This window comes from Tamandua tetradactyla, chromosome 11 (assembly GCF_023851605.1).
Source record: "Tamandua tetradactyla isolate mTamTet1 chromosome 11, mTamTet1.pri, whole genome shotgun sequence".
Classification (NCBI taxonomy): domain Eukaryota; kingdom Metazoa; phylum Chordata; class Mammalia; order Pilosa; family Myrmecophagidae; genus Tamandua; species Tamandua tetradactyla.
Genome location: NC_135337.1, coordinates 38,688,816 through 38,695,053, shown reverse-complemented (window position 1 = coordinate 38,695,053; position 6,238 = coordinate 38,688,816). Strand labels below are relative to the sequence as shown.

Here is a 6,238-nt window from a genome sequence, read left to right as displayed (position 1 = left end):
TCCTTCCTAGTTCCTCCCAATAATTGCAGTCTAGAGCAGTGCCTCATAAACAGTGAGTGTACATAAACGTCTCCTGATCACTCCTGTAGAAATGAGTGTCTTAAAATTAGAAACCATATTTTATCAAAGGACTAAAGATCTCAAGGTACTAAATATAATACACCAGTCCTTCCTTGAAAGTCTGAGGAATATCAAGAATAAGCATAACACTACTGGCTTCCTGATAAATTTAGGGAACTGTAGACTTTTACAAACTTACTGTCAGACATCACTGATTCCCCCAAATTACCATAACACCACAGCTACTGAGTGCCCAATCTGCTTGAACTTCTTCACTCCCATCTCAGCCAGCTGCTGGACCTTGCTCACCTCCAGCTCCAGCTGGGCTCGGGCATAGGTCCGTTCCTGCTCTCTCACTTTTTGCACCCGCTGGAGCTCAGTTTCCCTGTTAATGGCCAAGGCCTCTGCTTTCAGCTTGGCCTGCAGCATGGCGCCTTCTCCCTCAATCCGTGCCGCTTCTGCGCGGGACTTGGCCTCAGCTTTGGCGGTCCCAGTACTCTCCACAGCCATGCTCAGTGCCTCCAGCTCCAAGAGTTCCTTGCGAGCTTTTTCGGCTTCCGACTGGTCCAGGATCTTCTGCCTCTCAAGCCGACCCCGGGCTTCCTGTTCTAGTCTCTGAGCCTCATGCTTGGCGGCTGCCTCCTGGGAGTTGGTGGTGATCTCGATGGCCAGCTGGACGCTGCGCTGCAGGGCGTCCCAGGTCCTCTGGTCCACAGGCTCCACCGACTGCACGTCCACGCTGCTGACCACCAGTCCGTTTTGGGGGAAGACCGCCCGGTCCCGGGGCTGGGACAGGGCCATGCCATCGGGACCCTTGGCTCCCAGAACCTCAAAGCCGAAGACGTTGGTGCGGACGATACGGGCCCGAGTTCTTGTGGAAGTCATCGAAGGTGACAGAGCCCACTGCCCCCGCACCCGGGATGCGATGGCCTTGCAGGCGTCGCCCGCAAAGTCTGGCACTGAGAAGAGCTTGGGGGTCTCGTGGGGGTCCTTCCAGTCACTGATCTCAAAGTGCCAGTTGTAGGCGACCTGCAGCTGCAGCCTGACGTGGTCTGCCTCTCGACGGTGATGAGGTCGGTGAAGAAGTCCCGCCCGAGAAGCAGGCAGAGCGTGCGGCGGGCGTGGGGACGTTTGGGCCTCCCGGCTGAGAGGGACAGCACCGTGAACTGCTCCTCGGGACCCAGCGACCCCAGCTCGGGCCCAAACACCACGCGAGCCCTCTTCTCCCTGTAGTCATACACCTGCATCGCCGCGTTGTTTGGGACACGGTAGCTGACCACGCGGGTCTTATTCCCGGGGGCAGAGGGCTGAAGGGTATTGGCCAGATCCTTCTCGCCCTGGTCAGCGAGAGGGTCCTGTCCCTTTTTGAGCAGCTCCTCCAACCCAGGGGGCAGCTCCTTCTCCCACAGGACCTCATCCTGGGTCAGCATGTAGGTGCTTCCGATCACAGCGCGCACCTTCCGGGTCTTGATGTCCCGCACGTCGATGCCCTCGTTCTCGTCCAGAGGGATGGCCTGGTGCTCTTCCACCACCTCCACCATGGCCGACGGCACGTACTCCAGGGGCCCGCGGATGAGCCAGCGGTCCCCGGCCTGGAGCATGACCTCCTTCTCCTTCAGGGGCTGCAGGGCGCTCAGCAGCAGGCCTTGCTGCTCCGACAGAACCTACACATCCTGGACGCCTTGTTCCAGCCTCTTCCCAGGCTGCAGGAAGAAAGACTTCTCTCCCTTGATGACGAGCTTTTGCCGCAGCTGGTTCTTCCCGTCTGTCCCGACCGGGTCGAGGATGACGCAGTAGTGGTGGGGGCCCAGGACGGTGATGGGCACGACACCCAGCACCTCCTCATGGACGTCGGGCACGTGGGCCTCCGTGTCCTGCACGGTCACCCGCCATTCCTCGCCGGTGCGCCGGCTCTTCCCCATGACATCCCGGAAGTTCTGGCGAGCCCGGAGGTGCAGGGCTGTCTTTTCCGTGAGAACCACAGCATCCACCAAATCCAGAACGTCCTCACACACGGCCGGGAGGTACGCACCCACGGAGCGGACCAGCCGTTCTTCCCCTGTCACCCGGTCCTTGCATTCCGGGTTCTCCTTGCGGGCTCTGAGCCGCAGGGCCTGGTTCTGCCTGATGACCGTGGCGTGAATCATTTCCACAACCTCCACCTCCTTCTGGGGGGCGTACGTGCCTGGTCCTTCAAATAGCCATCATCTACTGCTATCACTTTGTCTCCGGACCCGCCTCGTCCCGTTCCCCCTACCCCACCCCACCCCCATTTTCAGGGAGCTGGGTACGAAGGCCAGAGCCGGTGAGCCAAGGCCCGTGGTCGGCCTGCACCGAGAGCTGCTTATCTTCCTTCCCCGCGGAGCCCTGTGCCGAATCCGGGAGGCTGGGGTGATTTATCTTATGGGATTCCTGGGGTGCAGGGCTCGGGAAGCCTGGGGAGGTCTGGGAGCCAGCGGCAAACCCGAACCAACCCACCCCTTAGTAAGAGTAATAAATAGTTGAATAAACTGGAGCTACAGAGACTTTGCTGCCTCCCTCCCCTACACCCCCAAGTAATTCGTCTGGAGGAGCTGGCTCTCCAGGTCCTTCCTGCTCCACCCGCGGCTTCCCAGGTTACAAGTAAATCATTGTCATGGGCCAGGAAGGGGAAAGATTCAATTAAGGGTCTGTGCTGCTGCCTTTGTTTCTCACCTGCTGTTGCAGACACTTATAGCTGCATTATTTGTTATCAATGAAAGGAATAGCCTTTTGTGTCACCGATCTAATTAAGCCTGCTGGGGTGTGCTCATTCACTGGTCACAGATGGGGTTGGCTGGTGTCACCCCATGAAGTACCTACCACCAAAGCAGCCAAGCATGGCTGCCCTGGCAGGAATCAGTTACTCCCCTCATCCTTCCAAACCCACTCCCTTCCTGAACAGTGAAAGCAAAACCCATTTTAAAACGTAAGGTTTGGGTGGAGATACTGTGAATATTTTTTCCCTTCCACTGTTCGGAACCTGCCCCACTTTTGTTCTGCTGTTGATGAAATCTTAGGCTCCAGGAAGGTTTCAATGGAAGATATTTCTTTGCTAACCAGGCTTGGTGCGGTTTAATTCAAAAATGCAAAAATCGTTATCCTGCAGCATTCAGCAGTGTCCTCCTTGCTTTGAAAACACCTCTCCAGAAGTCACCCCTCTTAATTGAGAAGCCATCAATCAGAAATGCCACCATATGTAATCAGCACAGAATTGGGTAATGGAAAGCCACCCTTTGGTAATTGTGGGATCTTTTAGGGGCAGATTAAGCTGATACTAGCATCAGCTGGTGAGCTGCTACTACTGTTTGCTTTACCATACAGCTTAAAAAATTTTTACCACCTGTGTTCTGTATTCCTATGAACGCTTGAATGATGTGTGCCCTCAATTTCAGAATGCTTCTCCAAGTTGGCATCGCTAATGCAATCTCAAAAACTGAGTAAACTTTAAATTTTGTTTTGTTTTTCCTCTGAGGATTCATTATAGATGACGTACAAGTCATTTGTAACCTAATTCTTAAGGTTGGAATAGACTCGTTCTTGAGTGTTTCACAACCATTGCACATCTACCTCCACCTGGAGATCCCCGAATCAAGGCCATACAACTTGTAGTCTTTTCCTATGCTTTCTTTTCCCAAACTCTGTAGTCAAGGCCATAATTTCTAAAACTCTGCCCCTTCATACCACCTCAACATGAGATATTTTAATTATAAGGGCGTGAGCCATGTTCCCTGCCTTCACAGTTATCCCCAAACCAGGTCCTGTCACTTTCATTGCTGAAAGATCAATTACATGCCCAAGCCCTGGCCTGGGACATCGGAGGAAAATAAATCTTCTGTTGGAAATGCAAAAAAACAAACAACAAAAAGGTGCATGCTTGTTTTTTTTTTTTTTAGAATAGAGCAACTTTAATTATAAACAGCTTTTGAAAGCAGCCGTGACAGGAGTGGCTGGAAAGGTGTGGGATGAGGGGGATGGAAGAAAAGGATGCCTGCGGCTCACTTAGTACTCCTCCCCTTCTTCAGCCTCAGCCTCCACGGAATCCATGTCCACCTCCTCATAATCCTTCTCCAGGGCAGCCAGATCCTCCCGGGCCTCCGAGAACTCCCCCTCCTCCATGCCTTCCCCCACGTACCAGTGCACGAAGGCACGCTTGGCGTACACGAGGTCAAACTTATGGTCAAGGTGCGCCCAGGCCTCAGCAATGGCCGTGGTGTCGCTCAGCATGCACACGGCCCGCTGCACCTTGGCGAAGTCCCCCGGGGGACCACAGTGGGGGGCTGGTACTTAATGCCCACTTGAACCCGGTCGGGCACCAATCCACAAACTGGATGGTGTGCTTAGTCTTGATGGTGGCGATGGCTGTGTTGACGTCCTTTGGGACCAAGTCCCCCCTGGTACAGCATGCAGCAGGCCATGTACTTCCCGTGGCGAGGGTCGCACTTGACCATCTGATTGGCCGGCTCGAAGCAGGTGTTGGTGATCTCGGCCACCGACAGCTGATCGTGGTAGGCCTTCTCGGAGGAAATGACCAGCGCGTAGGTGGCCAGGGGAAAGTGGATGTGGGGGTATGGGACCAGGTTGGTCTGGAACTCCGTCAGGTCCACGTTGAGGGCCCCGTCAAAGAGCAGGGAGGCGGTGATGGAGGACACGATCTGCCCGATCAGACGGTTGAGGTTGGTGTAGGTGGGCCCCTCGATGTCGAGGTTGCGCCGGCAGTTGTCGTAGATGGCCTCGTTGTCCACCATGAAGGCACAGTCGGAATGCTCCAGGGTCGTGTGGGTGGTCAGGATGGAGTTGTAGGGCTCCACCACAGCCGTGGAGACCTGGGGCACCAGGTAGATGGCAAATTCTAGCTTGGACTTCTTGCCGTAGTCCACCGAGAGCCGCTCCATGAGCAGGGACCCAAAGCCGGAGCCGGTGCCGCCCCCGAAGCTGTGGAAGACGAGGAAACCCTGCAGTCCCGTACACAGACCCGCCAGTTTGCGGATCCGGTCCAGGACCAGGTCGACGATCTCCTTGCCGATGGTGCAATGGTCTCTGGCATAGTTATTGGAGGCATCTTCCTTCCCGGTGATCAGTTGCTCCGGGTGGAAGAGCTGCCCATAGGTCCCCATGCGCACTTCGTCCACCACAGTGGGCTCCAGGTCCACGAAGACTGCCCTCGGTCCGTGCTTACCTGCTCCGGTCTCACTGAAGAACGTGTTGAAGGAGTCGTCCCCTCCACCGATGGTCTTGTCGCTTGGCATCTGGCCGTCGGGCTGGATCCCATGTTTGAGGCAGTACAGCTCCCAGCAGGCATTGCCAATCAGGACGCCTGCCTGCCTGCCCGACGTGGATGGAGATGCGCTCGCGCACAGTAAGCTGCTCACCCGCCGCAGCAGCTCCTCTCCCTCAACGCTTGCAGCCGCGCGCCCAACTCTTTGTGTGTGTGTGTGTGTGTGTGTGTGTGTGTGAAGTTAAAAGACATTTTATTTACTGACAGATTAAAAACTGCAACTTCCAGGTAGTGGACTGGCGGTCTCGAGTGTGATGGTAGAGTCCCAGCGTTCAGAAAAAGTAGGATGACCCATTTGTGGAGGAGGCCGCCCCTCAGATCTCAGCAACGTCAGAGATTGAAACAGAGGCAGCAGTGGGAGTGGAAGAAGACGAGAGGCACCCTGCGTTCTGGGTGCGGGCCTGCGCGCCCGTGTGTGTGTCTGGGTGTGTGGAAAGGATCCGATGCACACGCATTTGTGTCTGTTCTGTCCATGATTTGCTCAGAGGTCAGAAGAGCAGTCGCGGGACACTCCAGGGCTGAATCTCCCCATCCTGGCTGTTTTTATTCTGGGAGGTCATAAGTGCTGTGACCTGTCCCTGCAGGACTGGTTGTAGCCACCCCAGGACCCCAGCACCCAGCTCTGCGCTCCTGCCGGGCAGCTGTGCTGCACCCCAAGATGAGGTGGCTGGAGTGGGTTGTGTGCCGTTCCACGATGCCACTGCTCTTTACCAGCCTAGGGGTGTCCATATAGCCCTCACCCCTCAGCAGCATAGAGCAACCCGAGGCCACCCACACCTCACCTGCTTGCTACCCGGTCCCGAGGCCCGTGTCACCTGCACCTGCTCAATCCCCAGTTCCCAGGCCCGTGTCACCTCACCTACTTGCCCCCCAGTACCCAGG

General features: G+C 55.9%; 2 pseudogenes; both read right to left on the bottom strand.

The window, feature by feature from the left end:
* Positions 1–285: 285 nt before the first annotated feature.
* On the bottom strand, positions 286–2,258 carry LOC143649111 (major vault protein pseudogene; annotated as a pseudogene).
* A 1,712-nt stretch (positions 2,259–3,970) lies between these two features.
* LOC143649480 (tubulin alpha-3 chain-like) lies at positions 3,971–5,426 on the bottom strand (annotated as a pseudogene).
* Positions 5,427–6,238: the final 812 nt, after the last annotated feature.